This window comes from Hemiscyllium ocellatum, unplaced genomic scaffold, assembly GCF_020745735.1.
Source record: "Hemiscyllium ocellatum isolate sHemOce1 unplaced genomic scaffold, sHemOce1.pat.X.cur. scaffold_1614_pat_ctg1, whole genome shotgun sequence".
In the NCBI taxonomy this organism is placed as follows: Eukaryota; Metazoa; Chordata; class Chondrichthyes; order Orectolobiformes; family Hemiscylliidae; genus Hemiscyllium; species Hemiscyllium ocellatum.
In genome coordinates this window covers 58,974-70,998 of record NW_026867834.1, presented here as the reverse complement: position 1 = coordinate 70,998, position 12,025 = coordinate 58,974, and the positions used below count along the sequence as shown (strand labels likewise).

Sequence of the window (12,025 nt, the reverse complement as noted above, 5' to 3'; positions counted from 1 at the left end):
GAGCCAGCGCAACAGTGGAAATCTGACCCGAACCACTCTCTGCACGAAAACGTCCTTTATAATGTCATTTTATCTTCCTTTTTCTCGGTCCCACATGACTTGGAAAACTTCGGTTCTCTGAGGAAAGCTGACCCAATTTTGCAAACTACCTTCATTGCTGACATTCCTCAAACACCGCACAGCTCACGTCAACCTGTTCAACACTATCTCCAACCATTTCACTTCCGTGTTTTCAGCCTCGTTCGTACTCCAGACAGCCCAACCTCGTTTCATCAAGGTGCTTTTTGAGAGCCCCAAGTGTCCCAGATGAAGAGAATCCGAGTGAAACCTTCACTCACTGAGAGTCATCCCCACGACCCTGAGCTGAGGGCCTGCAGGCAATCCAACACGGAAGGGAAGGTTAAAACTCGTCTCTGACACCCGAGCGGCCAGTGACAAGCATTACCCTCCTCACCATAGGATACAGAGAACAGGAGAAGACCACGCAGATCTCCACAAGTGTATCAACTCGACTGTGCACATTGGATCAGTATATCACTGTGAAATATTTATGCCCCAAGCTTTTTTCGGAAGCAGATGAGAAGGCGAGGTGCAGAACAGAGCGCTTTTATACGGGAAAGCTGCTAAAGACGACATTGAGTGAATAGGAGAGAATGGGTTATGGTCCCAACACACACCCGTTGTGCCAGGGGTTACACTTCGGGTCCACTCTTCCTTCAATCGCAACACCCCACACCCACCTCCCATTGTGCCAAGTCACTTTCGCCTGCAACCGCCGAATGTGTAACACCTGCCCATTTACCTGCCCCCTCCAGAATATCCAAGGGCTCAAACATACCTGCCAGGTGAAGCAGCACTTTTGCCACAACCTAGTCCACTGCATTCACTGCTCGCAGTGTCGTTTCCCCAATGTAGCATGAAGCATAAACTAGGTGACTGCTTCGCAGAACATCCCGGTTCTGCCCGGAGGAAAAAGGCCCTGACCTGGCGGTTGTCTGCCACTTTAACACATCACCCTGTTCCCTGGCCAACATCTCTGTCTCAGGCTTGCAGCAGTGTTCTAGCTCCAGATGAAAGAACAACACCTCATTTTCCACTTGGAGACCTTCCAGCCCTCCGGTCTTCAATATCGAGTTCCAGAACTTTAGGGCTTGAACTCCCCCATGTCCTTGACCCCTACCACACAAACGACTCCTTGTTATCACCTCGTCTGCTATGACACACTACGTATTGTTAGCCACTAACAGTCTCCATGAACAGTTATTCGCCCTCTCACGCGGATCGTTATTCACTCCTACGTCCTTCCTATTGTTCTCTCCCTGTGCTGGCGGCAAACACAGCAATGTACATTGGAGACTCTGAGCCAGCTGAAACTTGCTCAGTGTGAAGTACATTCCACATTGCTCCAAGAATTGCAAGCAGCAAAGCGTTTCCAGAAAATCTGCTTGCCATTCTGTCCCCGAGGCGCTGATGTTTGTCTCATCCCCAGGAACTGGACTATCTCCACTGGTAGATAATTAAACCAGTTTATTTCTACTTGCACGTTGTTCTGGGAGGAGGGGGGGGGGGGGGCGGATTTAGGGTTGGTGGAGGGTAGAGTCCATTCGCTCTTCTGCTCTCTCTCTCTCTCTTTCTCCCTCTCTCCCTGAAACCCTTGGGGTGAGAGGTGTCAGTTATACTAACGCGGGGAACATGAACAACTTTGATTGTGAACTTTCTCCAAAGGTCTGTTATCGGAGAGATAGAAAGATGCTGTGCTGGCAGGACAGAAAGAAATGGACACCGAGGACTCTTCGCCCAGGTAAATTCACATTGTTGTGCATCCTTGTTGGTGTTCAGAAATCGTCTTCACGCAGCAATCTTACGGAAAGTCTATTGCAAAGTGGGCATCGCTTTCTTTGTTGCTACCGCGCAGCAGTTAACATCTGAGCCCCAAGTGTCGCAGATGAAGAGAATCCGAGTGAAACCTTCACTCACTGAGAGTCCTCCCCACGGCCCTGAGCTGAGGGACTGCAGGCAGTCCAACACGGAAGGGACAGTTAAAAATGAACCAGTTTTGCTCCCTCAGCCTCTCTGTCCCAGAGACAGGCAGTGGGACGGCATAAACACGTAGCACCATTCTCGAGTAGACACAAGCCGTTCAGCCCATCGAGTCCACGGCGACTGCCTGTCTCTCTCTCTCTGAGGTTACTCACAATCGGTGGGATCCGTCCGAATCGTTGGGGAACTGTGTCTGAGTCGTGATGAGGTATTTGACATGCTTGTCATTCACGTCTGAACCAGGGTGGCGAATCACTGCAGGGAATGGACGAAAACGCAAGGCATTTGTTTCAACTTGACCAGCTGATTGGCATCGCAGAGAACTGGTTTTGCGATTCAGTTCAGAGAAAACTGCTGAAGAACAGAATGCCACTGAGACTTCTAAAACCATGCCCCTTGAATGGAGTGGAGTTGGCGAGTGCACGGATATGCTACATGCCATTCAGAAGAGAGCGCCGATCCAAAGGAAAGCAGCTCGAGGTAGCATTGAACAATAGTAGAGGACGGTTTCGATCCAACGACCACGCTCCCGCTGCGCCACTCTGCTTGTGTGACCGCTGCCCACAGAGCACTTCAGGTTTTCATCTGGCACGCGGCATGCACGTTCGAGACTGATGTCAAAGACCTCCGCTGCTGTCGTGTAAAATGCTGTTTCGCAGACGTATGGAGGCTGTGTAAATAGAAACGTTTTTACTAAATTCCCACATTCTGTTGGTCGAACTGTGATTTCACACTGAATCACAGCATGTGTCGCAGCGCAGACGGAGGCCATGCGGCCCACCTTCGCTCTGCTGGTTCTACACTTAAGTCAACGTGTGTCTCTATTCGTTTCATTCTCTCGCCTTCCCAGCGTAAATCTGCACATCTGACAAGAAACAGAGCCATCACTAACAGTTTGCTTTTGAACTGGAGAAGGTTTCTCGTGAAATTAGCTTGAGGCTCGAGGTATGCAAGGTCAACATAACTTAGGTAAAACACGCAAACACTTGCCTCTTTAGCAGACAGTGAAAGGATTACAAGACGCAAATTAAACATTTTCGACAAGTGATACAGGGGACTGGGAAGATAAGTATTATAAACTGTGAACACCAATGTTCTGGAGCACAATACTTACATTCAAAGACCGAAAACATCCAGGTCCTGATTAATCAGATTGCATTGTGGTACTTTTCTGCAAAACTTCCACTTGTAATGTCCTACAAAAGAGTGACAAAACCCATCCCTGTCAGCCCAGGATAGAAAATCCGAAGGGATGAACGTTTGCTTATTTTCTGAAGACTCACAAAGCCAAGACTGGGTTTTGGTGATTGTTTCCTTTCCACTCCCAGGAGCCGCAGTGGTTGGGGCGGTGGGTTGGGAAAAGTAAAACGTGCCCGTCAGCAGCGTGTGGGGTTATTTCAGCTTCCTCTCATCTGACAACGCTGTGACTTGACTCCGATGTTCTCAGAGATATTTATTGACGCGAGACAATGAGAAGATTCTCATTCCCGCAGATCGGGAATTCAAACCGTTTGCCGGCTTCAGGACAATGAGAAAGATTAATTGGGGTGTGTGAAGAAGCTGTGAGCTGCATTTCAAACAGTTAGGTGGACTCAGATGCGTCATCCATTGCGCCCCGGCCCTTTGCGTATCTTACGCCACCATGCTGCAGAGTTCTGACGTTAACACGGACATGCGCAGCAATGGGAACAGTCACAAGGTCAACAACCAAAGATAATCAGCGTCACTGCTTCCCTTCCACAGTCACAACTTTGTGAAGCAGTATCTTTCACTGGCAAAGGAAACACCCTTGTCCTCAGGTGCCTGCTTCATTTCGATCACGATTTCCAGCCCCTCACTGTTCTAGTCTCATTTCCAAACACTTGGCTCATAGCCTCAAAAGAAGCTCTGCGTGTATCTGCTTGTTCCACCCGAACAGGCAGTGGGTTACAGTTTCCCACCACTCCCAATGTGAGTGAAATATTTTCCCCCTCCACTGATTTGAATCTTAAAGAAGAAGCCGGGAAGCAAGCTCCCTTTCTTTTCGACGACATTTCACATTTTGTAGTCGGCGGGGTTCACACCTGCGTGGGGAAAGCGCAATGGATTTCAAGTCCATCGCATTAACCACTCGGCCCACGAATACAGAACCACACTGACAGCTTCACTTCCCAGGTCTGTCTGCCTGTGGAGCAGAGAAAGAGTGAATTATCGCAGAGTTTGTTTGAATCCAATCATTTCACAGTGATTCGAAAGGGTTAAATATCTGCACACGGCGAGTCTAGGTGTTTCATCGCAAAAGATGAAATGAACTTTCAGTCAAAAACAAAACACGAGACTGCAGGAGGAACTGAGAAGGTCAGGCAACATCGGTGGAATGAGAATCAGAGACAACGTTTCAGAATTCCGTTTTCTCCGACAGGTACTGTCGAGTTTCTCTTTTTGTCTCGGCTTCTCAGCATCCGCATTCCCTCACGACAGACATTAATTCAATCCAGAAACCCCTTTGGGGAAAGGATTTCTGTTTGGGGAACATTTTCCTGACCCCATTAAAAGCGGACGGTTTCAAAGCCAAGAACGGGCAGCAAGCACACCGCCCCTGGGTGGGCTCGAACCACCAACCTTTCGGTTAACAGCCGAACGCGCTAACCAATTGCGCCACAGAGGCAGGTGCGAGTGTGGGCTGCACCATCGCTTAGGGGAGGCTGTTAGTGAGTTCATAATTCAGCCGGCCCCGCCGAGAATTACAATTGTCGTCTATCAGTTTTACTTTTACATAATAAAGCCTGGGACATTCATTGTGGAGACACCGGGGACAGTCTGCAGACACATCCATGTCACGAGGAACTAGCTTTGTGCTCCGGGGCCGTCGCCCTTCCAGCCTTTCAGTGTTTTGCCTGTTCCCGAGTTCTCTCATTGGCTCGGAGGAGAGAAGGGGTTTGAATTCCTGATGTGCAGGAACGACAATTCTTTCAATGTCTCAGATCAGTTCATACCCCGAGAACATCAGAGTCAATCTCCCGGCCTCTACAACAAGAGGACGTTGTCTGGACTGTCTCTGGACAATCGTTAGGATGAATGTAGATTGGTAAATGTATTTGGTGACAGTTCTGTTCTAGCCCTGTGAGCGAAACGTGGATCTGAAGGAATAAAAGGGTCATTAACAACATCGATCTGAAATTGGATACGTGACAAGAAACAGAGCCATCACTAACAGTTTGCTTTTGAACTGGAGAAGGTTTCTCGTGAAATTAGCTTGAGGCTCGAGGTATGCAAGGTCAACATAACTTAGGTAAAACACGCAAACACTTGCCTCTTTAGCAGACAGTGAAAGGATTACAAGACGCAAATTAAACATTTTCGACAAGTGATACAGGGGACTGGGAAGATAAGTATTATAAACTGTGAACACCAATGTTCTGGAGCACAATACTTACATTCAAAGACCGAAAACATCCAGGTCCTGATTAATCAGATTGCATTGTGGTACTTTTCTGCAAAACTTCCACTTGTAATGTCCTACAAAAGAGTGACAAAACCCATCCCTGTCAGCCCAGGATAGAAAATCCGAAGGGATGAACGTTTGCTTATTTTCTGAAGACTCACAAAGCCAAGACTGGGTTTTGGTGATTGTTTCCTTTCCACTCCCAGGAGCCGCAGTGGTTGGGGCGGTGGGTTGGGAAAAGTAAAACGTGCCCGTCAGCAGCGTGTGGGGTTATTTCAGCTTCCTCTCATCTGACAACGCTGTGACTTGACTCCGATGTTCTCAGAGATATTTATTGACGCGAGACAATGAGAAGATTCTCATTCCCGCAGATCGGGAATTCAAACCGTTTGCCGGCTTCAGGACAATGAGAAAGATTAATTGGGGTGTGTGAAGAAGCTGTGAGCTGCATTTCAAACAGTTAGGTGGACTCAGATGCGTCATCCATTGCGCCCCGGCCCTTTGCGTATCTTACGCCACCATGCTGCAGAGTTCTGACGTTAACACGGACATGCGCAGCAATGGGAACAGTCACAAGGTCAACAACCAAAGATAATCAGCGTCACTGCTTCCCTTCCACAGTCACAACTTTGTGAAGCAGTATCTTTCACTGGCAAAGGAAACACCCTTGTCCTCAGGTGCCTGCTTCATTTCGATCACGATTTCCAGCCCCTCACTGTTCTAGTCTCATTTCCAAACACTTGGCTCATAGCCTCAAAAGAAGCTCTGCGTGTATCTGCTTGTTCCACCCGAACAGGCAGTGGGTTACAGTTTCCCACCACTCCCAATGTGAGTGAAATATTTTTCCCCCTCCACTGATTTGAATCTTAAAGAAGAAGCCGGGGAGCAAGCTCCCTTTCTTTTCGGCGACATTTCTCATTTTGTAGTCGGCGGGGTCCACACCTGCGTGGGGAAAGCGCAATGGATTTCAAGTCCATCGCATTAACCACTCCGCCCACGAATACAGAACCACACTGACAGCTTCACTTCCCAGGTCTGTCTGCCTGTGGAGCAGAGAAAGAGTGAATTATCGCAGAGTTTGTTTGAATCCAATCATTTCACAGTGATTCGAAAGGGTTAAATATCTGCACACGGCGAGTCTAGGTGTTTCATCGCAAAAGATGAAATGAACTTTCAGTCAAAAACAAAACACGAGACTGCAGGAGGAACTGAGAAGGTCAGGCAACATCGGTGGAATGAGAATCAGAGACAGCGTTTCAGAATTCCGTTTTCTCCGACAGGGACTGTCGAGTTTCTCTTTTTGTCTCGGCTTCTCAGCATCCGCATTCCCTCACGTCAGACATTAATTCAATCCAGAAACTCCTTTGGGGAAAGGATTTCTGTTTGGGGAACATTTTCCTGACCCCATTAAAAGCGGACGGTTTCAAAGCCAAGAACGGGCAGCAAACACACCGCCCCTGGGTGGGCTCGAACCACCAACCTTTCGGTTAACAGCCGAACGCGCTAACCAATTGCGCCACAGAGGCACGTGCGAGTGTGGGCTGCACCATCGCTTAGGGGAGGCTGTTAGTGAGTTCATAATTCAGCCGGCCCCACCGAGAATTACAATTGTCGTCTATCAGTTTTACTTTTACATAATAAAGCCTGGGACATTCATTGTGGAGACACCGGGGACAGTCTGCAGACACATCCATGTCACGAGGAACTAGCTTTGTGCTCCGGGGCCGTCGCCCTTCCAGCCTTTCAGTGTTTTGCCTGTTCCCGAGTTCTCTCATTGGCTCGGAGGAGAGAAGGGGTTTGAATTCCTGATGTGCAGGAACGACAATTCTTTCAATGTCTCAGATCAGTTCATACCCCGAGAACATCAGAGTCAATCTCCCGGCCTCTACAACAAGAGGACGTTGTCTGGACTGTCTCTGGACAATCGTTAGGATGAATGTAGATTGGTAAATGTATTTGGTGACAGTTCTGTTCTAGCCCTGTGGATCTAGCGAAACGTGGATCTGAAGGAATAAAAGGGTCATTAACAACATCGATCTGAAATTGGATACGTGACAAGAAACAGAGCCATCACTAACAGTTTGCTTTTGAACTGGAGAAGGTTTCTCGTGAAATTAGCTTGAGGCTCGAGGTATGCAAGGTCAACATAACTTAGGTAAAACACGCAAACACTTGCCTCTTTAGCAGACAGTGAAAGGATTACAAGACGCAAATTAAACATTTTCGACAAGTGATACAGGGGACTGGGAAGATAAGTATTATAAACTGTGAACACCAATGTTCTGGAGCACAATACTTACATTCAAAGACCGAAAACATCCAGGTCCTGATTAATCAGATTGCATTGTGGTACTTTTCTGCAAAACTTCCACTTGTAATGTCCTACAAAAGAGTGACAAAACCCATCCCTGTCAGCCCAGGATAGAAAATCCGAAGGGATGAACGTTTGCTTATTTTCTGAAGACTCACAAAGCCAAGACTGGGTTTTGGTGATTGTTTCCTTTCCACTCCCAGGAGCCGCAGTGGTTGGGGCGGTGGGTTGGGAAAAGTAAAACGTGCCCGTCAGCAGCGTGTGGGGTTATTTCAGCTTCCTCTCATCTGACAACGCTGTGACTTGACTCCGATGTTCTCAGAGATATTTATTGACGCGAGACAATGAGAAGATTCTCATTCCCGCAGATCGGGAATTCAAACCGTTTGCCGGCTTCAGGACAATGAGAAAGATTAATTGGGGTGTGTGAAGAAGCTGTGAGCTGCATTTCAAACAGTTAGGTGGACTCAGATGCGTCATCCATTGCGCCCCGGCCCTTTGCGTATCTTACGCCACCATGCTGCAGAGTTCTGACGTTAACACGGACATGCGCAGCAATGGGAACAGTCACAAGGTCAACAACCAAAGATAATCAGTGTCACTGCTTCCCTTCCACAGTCACAACTTTGTGAAGCAGTATCTTTCACTGGCAAAGGAAACACCCTTGTCCTCAGGTGCCTGCTTCATTTCGATCACGATTTCCAGCCCCTCACTGTTCTAGTCTCATTTCCAAACACTTGGCTCATAGCCTCAAAAGAAGCTCTGCGTGTATCTGCTTGTTCCACTCGAACAGGCAGTGGGTTACAGTTTCCCACCACTCCCAATGTGAGTGAAATATTTTTCCCCCTCCACTGATTTGAATCTTAAAGAAGAAGCCGGGGAGCAAGCTCCCTTTCTTTTCGGCGACATTTCTCATTTTGTAGTCGGCGGGGTCCACACCTGCGTGGGGAAAGCGCAATGGATTTCAAGTCCATCGCATTAACCACTCCGCCCACGAATACAGAACCACACTGACAGCTTCACTTCCCAGGTCTGTCTGCCTGTGGAGCAGAGAAAGAGTGAATTATCGCAGAGTTTGTTTGAATCCAATCATTTCACAGTGATTCGAAAGGGTTAAATATCTGCACACGGCGAGTCTAGGTGTTTCATCGCAAAAGATGAAATGAACTTTCAGTCAAAAACAAAACACGAGACTGCAGGAGGAACTGAGAAGGTCAGGCAACATCGGTGGAATGAGAATCAGAGACAGCGTTTCAGAATTCCGTTTTCTCCGACAGGGACTGTCGAGTTTCTCTTTTTGTCTCGGCTTCTCAGCATCCGCATTCCCTCACGTCAGACATTAATTCAATCCAGAAACCCCTTTGGGGAAAGGATTTCTGTTTGGGGAACATTTTCCTGACCCCATTAAAAGCGGACGGTTTCAAAGCCAAGAACGGGCAGCAAACACACCGCCCCTGGGTGGGCTCGAACCACCAACCTTTCGGTTAACAGCCGAACGCGCTAACCAATTGCGCCACAGAGGCACGTGCGAGTGTGGGCTGCACCATCGCTTAGGGGAGGCTGTTAGTGAGTTCATAATTCAGCCGGCCCCACCGAGAATTACAATTGTCGTCCATCAGTTTTACTTTTACATAATAAAGCCTGGGACATTCATTGTGGAGACACCGGGGACAGTCTGCAGACACATCCATGTCACGAGGAACTAGCTTTGTGCTCCGGGGCCGTCGCCCTTCCAGCCTTTCAGTGTTTTGCCTGTTCCCGAGTTCTCTCATTGGCTCGGAGGAGAGAAGGGGTTTGAATTCCTGATGTGCAGGAACGACAATTCTTTCAATGTCTCAGATCAGTTCATACCCCGAGAACATCAGAGTCAATCTCCCGGCCTCTACAACAAGAGGACGTTGTCTGGACTGTCTCTGGACAATCGTTAGGATGAATGTAGATTGGTAAATGTATTTGGTGACAGTTCTGTTCTAGCCCTGTGAGCGAAACGTGGATCTGAAGGAATAAAAGGGTCATTAACAACATCGATCTGAAATTGGATACGTGACAAGAAACAGAGCCATCACTAACAGTTTGCTTTTGAACTGGAGAAGGTTTCTCGTGAAATTAGCTTGAGGCTCGAGGTATGCAAGGTCAACATAACTTAGGTAAAACACGCAAACACTTGCCTCTTTAGCAGACAGTGAAAGGATTACAAGACGCAAATTAAACATTTTCGACAAGTGATACAGGGGACTGGGAAGATAAGTATTATAAACTGTGAACACCAATGTTCTGGAGCACAATACTTACATTCAAAGACCGAAAACATCCAGGTCCTGATTAATCAGATTGCATTGTGGTACTTTTCTGCAAAACTTCCACTTGTAATGTCCTACAAAAGAGTGACAAAACCCATCCCTGTCAGCCCAGGATAGAAAATCCGAAGGGATGAACGTTTGCTTATTTTCTGAAGACTCACAAAGCCAAGACTGGGTTTTGGTGATTGTTTCCTTTCCACTCCCAGGAGCCGCAGTGGTTGGGGCGGTGGGTTGGGAAAAGTAAAACGTGCCCGTCAGCAGCGTGTGGGGTTATTTCAGCTTCCTCTCATCTGACAACGCTGTGACTTGACTCCGATGTTCTCAGAGATATTTATTGACGCGAGACAATGAGAAGATTCTCATTCCCGCAGATCGGGAATTCAAACCGTTTGCCGGCTTCAGGACAATGAGAAAGATTAATTGGGGTGTGTGAAGAAGCTGTGAGCTGCATTTCAAACAGTTAGGTGGACTCAGATGCGTCATCCATTGCGCCCCGGCCCTTTGCGTATCTTACGCCACCATGCTGCAGAGTTCTGACGTTAACACGGACATGCGCAGCAATGGGAACAGTCACAAGGTCAACAACCAAAGATAATCAGTGTCACTGCTTCCCTTCCACAGTCACAACTTTGTGAAGCAGTATCTTTCACTGGCAAAGGAAACACCCTTGTCCTCAGGTGCCTGCTTCATTTCGATCACGATTTCCAGCCCCTCACTGTTCTAGTCTCATTTCCAAACACTTGGCTCATAGCCTCAAAAGAAGCTCTGCGTGTATCTGCTTGTTCCACTCGAACAGGCAGTGGGTTACAGTTTCCCACCACTCCCAATGTGAGTGAAATATTTTTCCCCCTCCACTGATTTGAATCTTAAAGAAGAAGCCGGGGAGCAAGCTCCCTTTCTTTTCGGCGACATTTCTCATTTTGTAGTCGGCGGGGTCCACACCTGCGTGGGGAAAGCGCAATGGATTTCAAGTCCATCGCATTAACCACTCCGCCCACGAATACAGAACCACACTGACAGCTTCACTTCCCAGGTCTGTCTGCCTGTGGAGCAGAGAAAGAGTGAATTATCGCAGAGTTTGTTTGAATCCAATCATTTCACAGTGATTCGAAAGGGTTAAATATCTGCACACGGCGAGTCTAGGTGTTTCATCGCAAAAGATGAAATGAACTTTCAGTCAAAAACAAAACACGAGACTGCAGGAGGAACTGAGAAGGTCAGGCAACATCGGTGGAATGAGAATCAGAGACAGCGTTTCAGAATTCCGTTTTCTCCGACAGGGACTGTCGAGTTTCTCTTTTTGTCTCGGCTTCTCAGCATCCGCATTCCCTCACGTCAGACATTAATTCAATCCAGAAACCCCTTTGGGGAAAGGATTTCTGTTTGGGGAACATTTTCCTGACCCCATTAAAAGCGGACGGTTTCAAAGCCAAGAACGGGCAGCAAACACACCGCCCCTGGGTGGGCTCGAACCACCAACCTTTCGGTTAACAGCCGAACGCGCTAACCAATTGCGCCACAGAGGCACGTGCGAGTGTGGGCTGCACCATCGCTTAGGGGAGGCTGTTAGTGAGTTCATAATTCAGCCGGCCCCACCGAGAATTACAATTGTCGTCCATCAGTTTTACTTTTACATAATAAAGCCTGGGACATTCATTGTGGAGACACCGGGGACAGTCTGCAGACACATCCATGTCACGAGGAACTAGCTTTGTGCTCCGGGGCCGTCGCCCTTCCAGCCTTTCAGTGTTTTGCCTGTTCCCGAGTTCTCTCATTGGCTCGGAGGAGAGAAGGGGTTTGAATTCCTGATGTGCAGGAACGACAATTCTTTCAATGTCTCAGATCAGTTCATACCCCGAGAACATCAGAGTCAATCTCCCGGCCTCTACAACAAGAGGACGTTGTCTGGACTGTCTCTGGACAATCGTTAGGATGAATGTAGATTGGTAA

General features: G+C 48.0%; 4 non-coding genes across 4 annotated transcripts; all 4 read right to left on the bottom strand.

Annotated features, from left to right (window-relative positions):
• Positions 1–4,613: 4,613 nt before the first annotated feature.
• trnan-guu (transfer RNA asparagine (anticodon GUU)) lies at positions 4,614–4,687 on the bottom strand. Its single transcript has one exon. It is a non-coding gene; the product is annotated as a tRNA-Asn (tRNA).
• A 2,229-nt stretch (positions 4,688–6,916) lies between these two features.
• Positions 6,917–6,990, bottom strand: trnan-guu (transfer RNA asparagine (anticodon GUU)). The gene has a single exon. It is a non-coding gene; the product is annotated as a tRNA-Asn (tRNA).
• A 2,234-nt stretch (positions 6,991–9,224) lies between these two features.
• trnan-guu (transfer RNA asparagine (anticodon GUU)) lies at positions 9,225–9,298 on the bottom strand. Its single transcript has one exon. It is a non-coding gene; the product is annotated as a tRNA-Asn (tRNA).
• Positions 9,299–11,527: 2,229 nt separating this feature from the next.
• On the bottom strand, positions 11,528–11,601 carry trnan-guu (transfer RNA asparagine (anticodon GUU)). Its single transcript has one exon. It is a non-coding gene; the product is annotated as a tRNA-Asn (tRNA).
• Between the last annotated feature and the right edge of the window lie 424 nt (positions 11,602–12,025).